Raw genomic sequence first — 14,584 nt, forward strand, 5'->3', positions numbered from 1 at the left:
AGCCAAGAAAAAAAAAACTCTTGCTAAATTATCTGTGCTGTCTTGAGCATGTCACTGACAGGGGATGCTAGATTTGGCTGTCCCAATCCACTCTCGGGGTCAGGCCTGCTCAGGATCTGAATGAAAGGCCAAGCAGGGCTTCATTCCAAGGGCTGTTGGCTAATCGGACAAATACAACACAACAACTCCTAGGCAACCCTCCGCAATTCCTTTACCCAGGAAACTGCATGGGCGACTCAGGGCCAAATGCAAAGTGAGGAGATTATATTCTTGGGCAGCAAGAAAGTGGATGGGACGAGAAGGCGGAATCAAGTCTTTCCTCCATCTTTTCCTCTGCTGATTCTCCCATTTCAGTTCCCTCTGCCCTTATTTGCTTCCAAGAAAAATTCCCTTATTTTCCCCACAAGAACAACCCCGCGAGGTGGGTTGGGCTGTGAGGTATACGGCAGCAGCTAAAAAGGCCAATGCAATCCTAAATTGCATTAACAGAGGGATAGAATCAAGATCACGTGAAATGTTAGTACCGCTTTATAATACACTTGGGATATGCATCCAGTTTTGGTCGTCGTGATGTAAAAAAGATGTTGAGACTCTGGAAAGAGTGCAGAGAAGAACAATGAGGATAATCAGGGGACTGGAGGCTAAAACACACAAAGAATGTTGCAGGAATTGGGTATGGCTAGCCTATCAAAGAGAAGATTATGGGGGAGATAACTATTTTCCATACTTAAGGGGCTGCCAAAAAGAAGAGGAGGGGTTCCACCTATTCTCCAAAGCACCTGAAGGCAGGACAAGAAGCAACGGGTGGAAACCAATCAAGGAGAGAAGCAACCTGGAACTACCTAAGAAGGAATTTCTTGACAGTGAGAACAATTAATCAGTGGGACAAGCGGTTTGCCTCCAGAAGTTGTGGGTGCTCCAATACTGGAGGTTTTCAAGAAGTGATTGGAGAGTCATTTGTCCAGAATGGTTGGGTCTCCAGTTCCAGCAGGGGGTTGGACTAGATGACCTCCAAGATCCCTTCCGTTATTCTATGTTCTAAATGAGAGTGGGGGACTGGCCCAAAGTCGTCAGCTGGCATTTACGCCTAAAGTGAGACTAGCATGTTTTTTATGATGTACATCACTCCAGCATCACTGGTTGAGATGGGCAGCTACGGAAATCAGTCAATCATATAAATAAATAAATATAAGTGACATATCCATCAGTTCATCAACAGAAGCCAAGCACAGCTGAAAGGATTCTCTGTATTTCATCCTGAAGGTGCCACGTGACGCGGGAGAGATTTGGTTAAAAAAAGTAAGGATTGCAAAACATGGTTACTTTCCTACCACCATATAGGATGGGGGGTGGGGAACTATGGCCCTATTATGACCTGTGGACTTCAACTCCCAGAATTCTTGAGCCAGCCAATTCTGGGAGTTGAAGTCCACAAGTCATAAAAGGGCCATTGTTCCCCACCTCTGATGTAGGAGGAGAGCCAGGTTACACGGGAAAAAGATCAGATCTGTAACCCTTTTTCCAACTAACAAGCTGCAGCTGAACCATTCTAATAAAATTTACTTGGTTGGGCAACGGGCTATAGACTCCCTCTGATATTTTTTCCCCTACTGCTTGAAAGTGCAGCGGCCACAGTTAAGAGGCTGCATTCACACAAATGCTATTTTCTCAGCTTGTTTTGTTCAGAGAAACCTGCTTCCAACCGCAAGGTTTATTACATCTTCTGCAGCCAGCAACAAAAAGTGCCAAAAGACTAAGCCAAATCTAGAGATAAATGCAAGACTTCCATTAGATTCACAAGACCATCAAAATGATGCAAGATAAACTATCCTAAAACTCTACCCATGGGGCAAGAAAGGGTATTTCCTAAACTGTAAGCTGGGGTTGGAATAGAAGACCTCCAAGGTCCCTTCCAACTGTTAGTCTGTTATTCTTTTGTTGTTCTGTTTTCTTGAATTTTTTCCTTTTCACATAACCATAACACAAGGGTTAATTTACAAGAACTGTCCCCTCCCACTTGCTCTCTGAAACACATTGATGTGTGCCACCCTCTGCAAAGACACCAGGAATAGAATAGACCTGGAAGAGATCTTGGAGGTCTTCTAGTCCAGCCCCCTGCTCAAGCAGAAGAACCATCCTATACCATTTCAAACAAGTGACTGTCTAGTCCAGTGGTTCTCAATCTGTGCGTCACGACCCCATTTGGGGTCGAACGACCATTTCACGGGGGTCGCCAAACAACGCAGTCTGCCATTTTTTTCCCCTTTTCCTTAGCTGTGCTACTCCCTTTTATTCTACTGGCTTTTGAAAGCCAATAGAATAGACTCTCTTGAATAGAGTCTAATTCTATTGGCTTTCAAAAGCCAGTAGGAATTGTCCAGGCTGTCTCTGCCCTGTTGAGCCCGCCAAAAGTCCCATTCTGCCAACGGTGCTGCACCAGTTGAGTAGTCCTTGACTTATGACAGGTTGAGTAGTCCTTGACTTACGACCGGTTGCGGGGGGGGGGTCGCTGCATTAAAAAGGTTGAGAACCACTGGTCTAGTCTCTTCTTAAAAACCTCCAGTGATGGAGCGACCACGATTTCTGGAGGCAAGCTGTTTTACTGATTAATTGTCCTCACTGTTAGGAAGTTTCTCCTTAATTCCAGATTGGAATTTGGTCAGTTTACAACCATTGTTTCTTGTCCTGCCCTCTGATGCTTTGGAGAATAATTTGACCCCCTCTTCTTTTTGGGCGTAGGGCCACCCACACCAGCCATCACTTTCTTCCCAGCTGCTCCTGTCAACTATTTTTTTTTCCCCCGGACCCACAAAAATTTGTGGCTGGATTTCAAAGCAAAGATGCACCCTCAGTTTCAAGGACCTCTGCATTTAAAAAGATTCGTAAATAATAATTCTTCCAGTGGGGGCAAATGTTCTACCCGAGAACTCTTCCCCACTCTTGTAGTTGCAGTGGATCCTGAACAGTGCTTGCAATTATTCTGGCTGCAGGATCCACTTAGGAGCTTCTCGTAGCTGAGAGGCTCCTTTTCAAAATGGGTTTGTGTTAAAGGCACAATGGTGGTGATATTATTGCTCTTTGCCCCTTAGGTAGCGTCAACAGCATTTTATGCAGTTTGAAAAACCTTTCTCTAAGACAGTGTTTCTTAAAGTATAGTCCTAGGACCCCTGAGGGGGGCCCCACAAAATCAAAATTATTTGCCAGATATTAATTTAATTTTTTTAAAAACAATGTCACTTTTCTCAGTGTTTTAATGCAGTGGTTCTCAACCTTTTCTTCATCATGGACCCCTTATAAATACCATTTGTGGCCACAGACCACGGCCACGGATCCCCAAGATTAATTCAACATTTAAATCATAACATTTTTTCAAGCCTTTGCAGACCTCCTTGGACAAAAATTGCAGCCCCCTCCCCCGGGGTTTTTTTTTCTACAGAGAGATTGAGAACCACTGTTTTAATGTATTCAAAATATAGGGTTTTTTACGGATAATATTTTATTTATTCATATCTAATGGATTTCTTATTCTTATTTTTTTCGTGATTCAAAAAAATAAATGTTCTACAAATGCATGCATTTTGGTTTTTAATACAGCCCACATCGATGACCATAACCCACGCAAATAAAAGCTCTTCTGGAGACCTCCATAATTTTTAAAAGTGGGGAGAAGTCTTGAGAGGAAAAGTAATTAAGAAACACTGCTTTAGACCAATTGCTGGGCTCTGCTGAGTGTTGAGATAACTCTGTAGGTTTTTTCTTCTTCTTCCTAGCATTTTTCCCACTGCAAAAAATGTTCCCCTGCAATATGAATGCAAAAAAACAAAAACGAACCAGGAGTTTGGTAGTACTTTTTCCATTTTTAAAAAAATTTGAAAGGTATAATCTTTCATGAGCTGTAGCTGATGCCTTTTGATAAAAATTTATTTGTCAAAAAAGATGTTTCTAGATTCCTGTTTTGTTTTGTTTTTGCCACTGAAGACTATCAGCCTTCTTCCTCCAAAACCTGGGGGGGGGGGGAGAATCAATGGGATGGGCAAGTCATCTTTTCAGGAAGGTATTTTCCCTTGCTGATCTTTCCTCCACAGTTCTTGAGACATTTGTAGGAAGCTAGAAGTTTCCTGGGTGGAGGGGAAAGTTCTCACAATGCTGCCTCAGCCCACCTTCAAATCTACAGTAAATCAGGTACCCTTTCCTTCTGTTTCATACAATGGAAATTCAAACTGGAAAAAAAAAAAAGCCCTGCGTCAATTAAGCTTCATGCTGCACAGTTTTTTTCCATGTCCTCACAAACTTGTTAGATGGGAAAATATTTCCCAGATCCCTCAAAAGGCTCCCCGAGAATGCCAGGAGAAGGGGAACGAGAATGAGAACAAGAAGGAGGGGAAGGGAAGGGAGGGAGAGAAGGAGGGAAGGAAGGAGGTGGGAGGGAGGGAGGGAGAGAGAGAGAGAGAGAGGAGAGATGGAAAGGAAAGGAAAGGAGGAGTGTAGGAAGGATGTAGGGAGAGAGTGAAGGAAGGAAGATGGGAGGGAGAAAGAAGGAAGGAAGGAGGGAGGGAGAGAGGGAGAGGAAAGGGGAAGGGAGGAAGGAAAAGAGAGGAAGGGACGGAAAAGAAAGAAGGAAGGAAGACGATTGGTCCATTAAACTTTTCCCACTGCTTAAAGCAAAGGACTCCGAAACCGTCCTGGTCAACTTGCCCACTGACTCAGCCCGACGTCCCAAGCGCGAGCCCCGACCCGACAGGAGAAGCCGGACAATGAACGGAAAGGAAGCAGCGGGCTGTAAAAAGAGCCGCAGTTGCCTTCACGCCGTCGGGGGCGGCGAAGCGAGCCGGGGCAGCCCCGACGGTCCCGTCCAATAGACCAAACGAAGCCGCCTCTACTCGGTCACCTTCGCCCCGCTTCTCTCCGGAGGGCCCCGCTGCCCAAGAGGCGAACCCGGGCCGGGAAAAACCTCGCAGGGGAGCCCCGAACAGAGGCGGCGCTCCGGAGACCCCCCGAGCCCCCTGCCCCACCGACGCCTGGTCCGGGGACCCTGGGAGCTGCGGTGCCCCCGCGCACTTGGAGGGCGCCACTTTGGCGCAGCAGCTCCGAGGCTGGCGGGAGTGGGGGCGCCTTCGCTTTCTGCCTGTAGCCCCCCGGACCGGCTTGGCAGCCGAGCGTCTCCGGCAGGGAGGCTTAAAGGGCTCCCCCCCCCCCGGGAGCCTGCAACTTTTCCCCCGCAGTAGGACGGTCGGAGAGGCTCCGGGGAGGCGGCCACACTTCGCGACCCCAGTCCGGGCTGCTGCCCCATCCAACCCTCCCCGGGAAGCTCCGAGCGCCTCCGCCTCCGCCCCCCCCCCGGCTCTACCTTCAGCTGCGGCGGCTCCGGCGGCTCTCCATGGCCCGCGCCCGGCGGCTCTTCCCGCGGACTGCCCGGAGCCCCCAATGGGCCGCCTCCGCTCCGCTCCGGGCCGGCCGCAGAAGCGTGAGTTGGCGCTGCTTCCCCGAGTGAGCTTCGGCTAGGCTCGGCCGGGCTGGCTCCAGGCGCGGGGTAACGGACGGCGGAGCGAGCAAGACAGGCACTGCTCTTCGTTTAGCCTCGCCAGACCTCTCCCGTGCGGCGTCGCCAAGTGCTGCGAGCCGGCGCTGCCTCCTTCCCTTCTCCGAATCCCCTCCTGGGCTGCCGGGGAGGAGCCGGGGGCGTCTCTGCGGGCGGGGGCAGGAGGGCGCCCTCCCCCTTTTCCCTCCCCCTCCAGAGGGCAGCGAAACTTCTCCAGCCCTTCCGCGCGCCGGGAGAGAGTCTCAAGCCCCCCCCCCTTCTCCCCACCTGGGGAGGGGGCGACACTTTCGGGCCAGGCGTTGTTTTTTTTCCGCCGCAGCCGCCAGGCAAAGCCCTGCAAATCTTCTGTCGAGCCTCTGCAGGTCTCTCTCTTTCTCTCCGTCCATCCATCCATCCATCCAGGCACCCACCGACCCTCCTTTTTCTTCTAGAGCACCATACAAATAAAACGTTAAAAACACAAAAACTGAATATAAAATATTATTTATAAATATAAAATATTATTTTGGGTCGCTACAGCCAGATCCCATGCAGGGGGCAGGCTGGGGCCCACCAGGTGCGCTAGAAAAAAACAAGCCTGGGAAACTGCAGTGATCCACTTAACAAGCCAGGCTGTGTTTTTGACAGGGATTAAAGAATCTTCCTTTGACTAGGATCCCAATCCAGAGGGTTAGGATTGCCGGTAAAATCTACTGCATGCCCCGAAGCCAAGCACAGGACAAAGTCCATACATTTCTGGGAAGTAGTAAAATCAATGGTGGGATTCAGCTAGATCGCATCACTTCAGTAGAACCGGTAGCTAATTTTTTGTTGCCCAGGCCCAGAATGGACTTCTGGAAGTGGCATCCACATAGAGAACCGGTTGTTCACCTATTTGAATCCCACCACCAATATACTCCAACCGAGGGTGACTAATGTAAAATCCCAAATTAAAGTTCTGCATTTGGGGCCACTGGCACAACAAAGCCAGACAGAAAAACAGCCCAGATACCCAGTATCCACAAGCCACGTGAGCGATGTTGGCACCAGACTGGCACAATTGCTCTGCAAAGACAGCTCTGCTCAATCCTGCACTTCCTCCAAGTAGTAAGCATCAAAAGCTCCACATGCTTCCTTAGGAACTCTACGCCCTGCCCTGCAGCAGAAGACGGGGACCACGGTTCTAAAGGATATTCAACAGATGCCAGATGTAGAAATGGGATGGGAGTGAAAAGTGCATTCTGCAACAAGCATGGCCGGCCCCAGCCCAGCCTAACAGGCACCTGGATCAGTTTTGGAAGTGCTGCAGAAACTGAACTAGCCAGCAGGCATGCTGCAGGAGGATATTTTTTAAATTCTTATTTATACTTCATATTTCTTAACCACCCACCTTCTTAAAAACCTCAGTGATGAAGCTTTTCTGAAGGCAAATCATCCCACTGCTTAATTAACAGAATAAACTCAGCGGGAAGGGACTTTGGAGGTCTTCTAGTCCAGCCTCCTGCTCAGGCACGAGACCATTTCAGACAAATGGCTTCCATTCTCTTCTTAAAAACCTCCGGTGATGAAGCACCCACAACTTCCGAAGGCTAGTTTTTCCACTGATTAATTGTTCTCACTGTCAGGAAATTCCTCCTTAGTTCCAGATTGCTTCTCTCCTTGGTAGGTTTGCATCCGTTGCTTCTTGTCTTGCCAGCTTCCGGTAATTTCTTTTACTTGGTGAAATGCAATTAAGTAGCTAACAGGCATGTATTAATTGCACCTGGGCCGCATAGCATTTAAAGGGTTTATCACCCGCTAGTTCAGTGTTTCTCAACCTTGATAATTTTAAGGCATGTGGACTTCAACTCCCAGAATTCCACAGCCAGCAATGTTACATTCACAGAATTCCACACTGCGCTAGTTACATTCACAGCACAGTCAGCCAGGTCGGAGAAAAACCTCTCAGATGCATTCACACAACATGTGAGGTTGGTTTAGCAGTGGTTCGTTTTCCTTTTCTGATTTAGTGTATTAGGCTGCATTATCTCCCTGGTTGGCCGTGACTCAGTGTCCTCCTATGTGGATCCGGAAAACAGGACGACAAGCCTGTGAGCAAGTTAAATGTACTTTGCTGGTGCCTTAACTGGATTACTGTAATCTTTACAAGCAGGCCTGCAAAGGTCAGGCTCCTTAATCTTCAAGAGGCTGCTCAGGTCCATTCTGGAGACATAGCAGGCAATAAATTCAGCCTGGACTTCAAAGCCAGCCCTACCCACCCTTTCTCAGTCCCTGGGATCATCCAGTGGCTGTGCGCTCATTCAGGGCCCTTAAAGAGCCTCAACTGTCCTCAACTTACAGCCAAAACTGGTGCCAGCATTTCTGTGGTTAAGCAACATGGTTACTGAATGACTCAAGTCTGATTTTATGACCTCGTTTCTCGTTAAGTGGATTACTGCAGTTGTTAACTGAATTATCGGGTTGTTGAGTGAATCCAGTTTCCCCCATTTAACTCTTGCTTGTTGGAAACTAATAGGGAGATCGCAAAACAACGACTGCGTAACCCCGGGGACACCGCAACCATCATAAACAAATGCCAGTTGCCAAGCACCAAATTCAGATCACGTCACCCTGGAGATGTGGTGATAATTGTCAAGTGTGAGGAAAAGTCACTTTTTTTTCATGTTGGTGTATAACTTCACATGGTTGTTAAAGAAATGATTGTAAATCAAGGACTGTCACCATAGGGCTGAAATTTTCCGTTGCTAAGCGAGACGGCTATTCAGTGAGTTTTGCCCCGTTTTACGACCTTTCTTGCCACAGTGAATGATTGCAGTTGTTAAGCGAGTAACATTGTTGTTAAGTGAACCTGGCTTCCCCACTGATTTTGCTTGCCAGAAAGTGGGCAAAAGGGAGTCACGTGATCCCGGAATACGGCCAATGTCGTAAGTGTGAGTCAGTTACCAAGTATCTGAAGTTTGATCACCTGACTATGGGGATGCCGCAACGGCCGTAAGTGGTGAAAAACCACTTTTTTCAGGACTGTTGTATCTTTGAACAGTCACTGAATGAAACGTTGTAAGTCAAGGAATGTGTGTATTTATGGATTTATGTTTCGCCTTTATTTTAATAAATAGCTAAAGGCGGTGAACATTGTTACCTCTGTTTTAGATGCTCCGTGCAGGAGACCCTCTCTCTGGGCAGAAGGGTAGACTTGAGTTTGGGGGAGGGTGCAGTGGTAGGATTCAAATAAGTCAGTGATGGCAAACCTTTTAGAGACCGAGTGCCCCAAAACCAGCCCCTCCCCATCCCGCCTGCTCCACCCCTCACCCTGCCCACCCGCAGGGCCACTCACTGCCTCCACGGCCCACTGCAGATCGCCCAGGCAGCCCAACAGCGCCATGGCAGCTACACCCTTTACCCGTGCCCCGCAGCATCAACTGCGCATGATGGGGTGCGAGGGTGGAGACTTGTCCCCACTGCCCGGCTGCCATGTCCACAGCTGCACTGCTCTGCGTGCGCCATGCCTGAGGGCGACTCTCCTCCAGGGGGGCTGCTGGTGAGGAGGGGGCGACAAGGGGAGGCAGGGCTGGGATGATGGCACGCGTGCCCACAGAGATGGCTCTGAGTGCCACCTCTGGCACGCGTGTCAAAGGTTCGCCACCACTGAAATAGATGAACAACCGGTTCTCTGTGTGGATGCCGCTTCCAGAAATCCATTTTGGGCCTGGGCAACAAAAAAATAGCTGCCGGTTCTGACGAAGTGATGCAAACTGGTTGAATCCCACTACTGGGAGGGTCTCTCCTTAGATACCTCTTAAATAGGGCAGGGTTTGAATCTCCAAGCTCTTGACAATTCCAAGAAGTGATCAAAGTCCCATTTGAAGGCATTTGGGGGCCTTTCTTCTTCTTACAGGGCCCGAAAAGCTGGAAAGATGCCTCCCGGCAGAATCCACAGACCCAGCTGGGCCTCGGACCCCAGGCCCCCTTTTGGCACGAGCCCCCCCCCCTTTTTTCCATGCCGAGGCTTCCAGAGCCAGCATCCCGCTCTTTTGCATTGCTTCCCTGCCCCGGGAGTCCCTCCTGCATTCCAGCAGCACAAAACAGCCTCCTGGCCAGCCTGCAAAGAGCTGGCTTTGCAGACAAAAGGCCCTTTCGCTCTCCTTGGCGTTCCAAGGGAACGTTGGCAGGGAGACCAGCCTGAAAAAGGTGGGGCAGTGGACCGGGTTCAGGGATTGCCAGGGCCATTTCACCTCTTCATCCCCAGACCTTGAGGAGGAAGGAGGCCATACCCCACCCCAGCCGTACTCCAGATCTGCCATCACCACAGCAACTCGGATCAGAAAGAAAAATCCCAGCAAGAATTGGGGGCTGTTTGTGCTCTAGACAGGGGTTTTCTACCTCGGCCACTTTAAGACCTGTGGACTTCAACTCCCAGAATTCCCCAGCCAGGCACTCTGGGAGTTGAAGTCCACACATCTTAAAAGTTGCCAAAAACTGGTTAGAACTGAGGAGTAAAAAAGTATGAGAAGTAATGTAAATAAATGTAAGAGATATAGAACATAGCATTGTTAAGAAAAAAGAAAAAAAATGTACTTTGTATTTTTGTTATGTGTAAAGACAAAAAGAAAAAAATAAAAAATAAAAAAATAAATAAAATAAAATAAAAGTTGCCACGGTTAAGAAAATCAACTAGTAGCAGCAGCAGCAGCAGCAACAGCAGAAGGAGACTCCCAGCAACAAAGAGGCAGAATTATCCGTCAGTTCTTCTATTAAACGGAAAGAGGTCCAAAAAATCCTTTTGTTTCTAACTTGGCAAAATATAGCCAGACCTCCAAGGGCTCCATTGTGAAACGCCCTGGGGTTTTAATACATTTCAGTTGCTAATTTAAGGGGTGCCAGTCCTGTGCTTCCCCTGCATTGGCATCACCAATCTTTTTCTCTCCCTCCCCAAATTAGCCACTCTGTGCCTCTGACAAAGAAAGGTGTGTGGCTCAAAAAAAACCAAAAACGGTTGTAAATCACTTCAAACGTTCACTAAACGAATGTTGTAAGTCCAGCACCACTTGCGTAAGGCTGAGAGACCCATCCTACCCCTTTCCCAGCTGGCTGCATTGCAATTCCATCTGTTTGCCCAAGACAAGCTGAACACATTACTGCCGTTAATATTTTATATCAAACATTTATATGGCTGCCCATCTTCAGTGAAACTTTGGTACCTTACAACAGGGCTTTTCAACCTTTTCACCCATTGTACCACTTTTAGGATATGGCAACATCCGAGGACCACCAGTCGCCTAGCAAGGCGTCAAAAACTTGATGACCAAAAAAAAAAAAAGGAAAAAAGTGATAAAGTACAGGTAGTCCTCGACTTACAACAGTTCGCTTAATGACTGTTCGAAGTTACAATGGCACTGAAAAAAGTGCCCCCCAAGCCACAGCCGAGCAAGACACCTGCGTTCCCGCCCAGTGGCGCTCTTCCTCCTGTCCGAGGTTTCCATTGTTGTGAGCATTTCTGTTGAGGATTGGCAGTGGGGGTGGGGTGGGGGGGTGTTTGGTCTTTATTCCCATCTGCTGGGTGGCTGCAGCAGGTTTTGGTCACTTCACATGACCCTGGGACATTGTGACCGTCATAAATATGAATCAGTTGCCAAGCATCTGAATGTAAATCACAAGATCCTTGGGATGCTGCAATATTCCAGCTGATTGGTGCTTCTTCTGGGCTCAGCAGAAGTGTCAGGATCAGCGCCGAGTTCCAGCTGGATCCTGGCGCTGATCCTGGCGCTTCCACTGAGCCCTGACAGCCCCGAAGAAGCGCTGATCCTGGTGCTTCCACTGAGCCCTGACAGCCCTGCAGCTCCAGCCATCTCTCGCTCAGGCTTGTGCATTGCTGCCACCGGTTCAGCTCATTCCCCTCCCCTGCTACCACTTTTCTAGAATGGTTGCGTGCCACCTGTCCGGTGCCAATGTACCACAGGTGGTACCCATGCCACTGGTTGAAAAGTCCTGCCTTACAACACCCAAATAAAAGCAAGATACCATTCATTTAGTGACCACTGAAAGTTACAGCAGCACTGGAAAAAAAATGACTTATGACCGTTTTTCACACTGGTAACCGTTGCAGCATCCCCATGGGTCATGTGATCAAAATTCAGAGGCTTGGCCACTGGTTCCTATTTATGACGGTTGCAGTGTCCCCGGGTCACGTGATCCCCTTTTGCGACCTTCTGACAGTAGGGAAGCCATTTTCACTTAACAACCACGTTACTAACTTAACAACTGCAGGGATTCGCAAGAAATCATTGTATGCTGGTGCAAAGCTCGCTTAAAACTGTCTCGCTTAGCAACAAAATTATTTGGCTCAATTGGGGTCGCAATTCAAGGCCTGCTTATACAGCAGCCATGAAATAAAATCCTTCAAACAAACAGACCTCATTGTAGGATACCCGGGCCATCATTCAACAGAATCGGGGAGGGTCCCAACCCCAACTCCCAGTGCATTATGAGACTTCAGTCTGAAAATTTTGCTTCCAACAAATAAAGAGAGAGAAAAAGCTGGGGAAAAAAGAGCAAAACCGAGGCAGCCATTACGGGAAGACAAGCTGACCCCCTCCCCCTAAACACCCATAATTTGAAGGGCCCCCCCTCTTTTCCTATCTGCACCCCGTAGGGCTGACTGCTCCGTGCTGCTCCCGCTGAGCATCTGGCTGCAGCACGGAACAGCCTCCTTCACAGGGGTACAGCTGGCAGCTGGCAGGGCTCCCTCCCCTGTCAGCAGAACCCAGAGCCAAAGACCCAGCCTCCTCTCCCAGCCCACTGCCCCATATGCAAGGGGCCATCTTTGGGGAAGCGTAAGACAAGACTCCCTCAGGTGCGTTTCCTTTGGCCGAGCTCACCACACGTTTCAAAGCCAATGGAAGAAAGTAATTTTTGCTGGATCCAACGGTGCCCATGTTTATTTAATCAAACCCAGATGCTGAAGGTGCTGGGCCAGGGAAGGAGGATGCAAAGCCCAGGACCGGGAGCGGGGAGGGAGGGGGGAGAAGAGGGAAGAATAAAGGGGAAACTTGTCTCAGACAGGCCTAGTGGGGGGGCTGGCTCCTGAAGTGCCAGATGATGGGGGAAGGAAAGGCGAGGGGCTTGGGAAGGGGAAACAGTGGGAGCTGAAGGAAGCCTGCTTCTGATTTTGGAAACTTGAAGCTGATCCAGGGTCTGTTGCAAAAGCAGACAGCGGTCTTAGGCAAAGAGGGGCCAGGATCCATGTGTTCCCTGCTTCTCCCCACGGCAGCCTTTGGGGTGATGTGGTGCATCCAAACATATAGGCACCTCTCTATCAATGAATCCCCAAATGAACAAGTGGATACCATCTCTGCATGGTAGAAAGTTGCACAGGGTGTCTTTCTGCATGTGTGAATGCATACTGGTGTGCGGTTGTTTATGGATTCGGAATCTGAAAACTGGGAACATGGCAAGTGCAGACATTTGGATCCCTACTTTTTATCTTTTGCAGAAATAAGAGCTTTGCATATTTCCTATAGCCAGCTAAACAGTCTTTTATTCACACCAGCGGAATTTTTTTTTTCTCCTACCCTTCCTTACAGAATTCTTTTAACTCAAAAATATTCTTAGCTCTTTTTGCATAACCGAGATCTCCTCCCGTACTTTCATGTCTATGGACGGTAAAGGCCCTTCCAAAGTCTTTTTTACTTATTTTCTGTAAATACTTTGTGGTTGGTTCGGAGGTATATTTTTGATCCTGTCTTGCTGAACTGCCTCACTCCAGCATCAATTTTTTCGCTACTGGGAAACATTAGTTTCTAGGATATTTATTTGAATCCTTTCTTCCTTTCATTCTCCCAGTATGTCCTGTGCCACGGGCTGTCAGGCTATCTTAAAATGCAAGAGAGTCACGCTTCACGCTTAAAGCTAAGCCTCGCCTTATCCTATTCATTGTCAGTTTGCTTCTGGGTTCAATTCAAGCTATTGATTATGGCCTATAAAGGCTTACATGGTTATATGAGGGTATTTCTTCTACCCATCCTATCAGAGGGGCATGTTATGGATCCAGGAAGAGACCCTTTTTTTTTTTGCCATGGCACATACACCCCTCCCTCCCTTTGGAACATCATCTCCTTTTAGGTTAGGCCCCAAAGCCTAAGGTTTGGGGACCCTGTGAAACCTGCAAAATGAATACATTGTCCATAAGCTGTTTGTTGGTTGGCCCTGTCCTCTGTTTTATGTTTCTGGTAAAACTGGTTTTAATTATTTCAACTTTTTAATTGTTTTTATTTCTACAATTTCCTTCTTTTTTCTTTTTTTGTTATTTTAATTCATGAGCCAACCAGAGTCTCACAGAAGAGATGGATGGTTATATAAATTTGGAGGAAATAAATAAATAAATATTCATGTTTTCTTCTTTTGAAATGCTGAAGAGCTGCGCACACATCACAAGTGTGCATTCAATTTGGCAGAAAGACATTGTGATGTCACCACATAAAGGTTCAGCTTCTTTCATTAAGGGTTCCTTGAAATGGACCACCTAGTCAGAAGGGAGGTTAGCCCACAGCAACAAAGTCCATATTGTGAAGCTCATCTGTGGCAAAAGCGAATTGCCTGAATTATCTACGCCAGGAGACTCCAAACTTTGTAATTTTGTGGACTTCAGTTCCCAGAATTCCTCAGCCAACTAGAGCAGGGCCCTCCAAACTTGGCCACTTTGAACGTTGTGGACTTCAACTCCCAGAATTCCTTAGTCAGTCATGCCGGCTGAGGAATTCTGGGAGTTGAAGTCCTCAAGTCTTCAAGTTGTCAAGTTTGGAGGCCCCTGGTTTAAGCAAGCATAACATGAGATATGACCTAATACCCAGGTTTATTAAATATGACTGTATTACCTATCGCAAGGTAGCCAAATTAAACATTCTTATTAAGTAGATTCATGTCAAGCGATAAATAATTTGGATCTATATGGCCTCTTGTGACAATGATGAGATGTTTCTAAGAAGGTTAAGAGCAATCCATCTTCCAGAAGAACGTAAGTGTGAAAAGGCACCTGATCCCGGGTCAACTTTTTGGTCTTCTCTGGAGAAG

General features: G+C 47.9%; 1 protein-coding gene across 5 annotated transcripts in view; it reads right to left on the reverse strand.

The window, feature by feature from the left end:
- The window catches only part of IL11RA (interleukin 11 receptor subunit alpha), a 108,332-nt gene that overhangs the window by 43,204 nt on the left and 50,544 nt on the right, over positions 1-14,584 (reverse strand). The window contains exon 1 of one of the 5 annotated variants that reach the window (XM_039361470.1): positions 5,348-5,661. The exons of the other annotated variants lie outside the window; for them this stretch is intronic. The gene's annotated coding sequence lies outside the window, so the exon portion shown is untranslated. Of the gene's footprint in view, positions 1-5,347; positions 5,662-14,584 lie in introns of those variants that run through there. 5 annotated transcript variants of the gene reach the window in all.

This window comes from Crotalus tigris, unplaced genomic scaffold (assembly GCF_016545835.1).
Source record: "Crotalus tigris isolate CLP2741 ecotype Arizona unplaced genomic scaffold, ASM1654583v1 scf7180000019276.598803, whole genome shotgun sequence".
NCBI classification, from domain to species: Eukaryota; Metazoa; Chordata; class Lepidosauria; order Squamata; family Viperidae; genus Crotalus; species Crotalus tigris.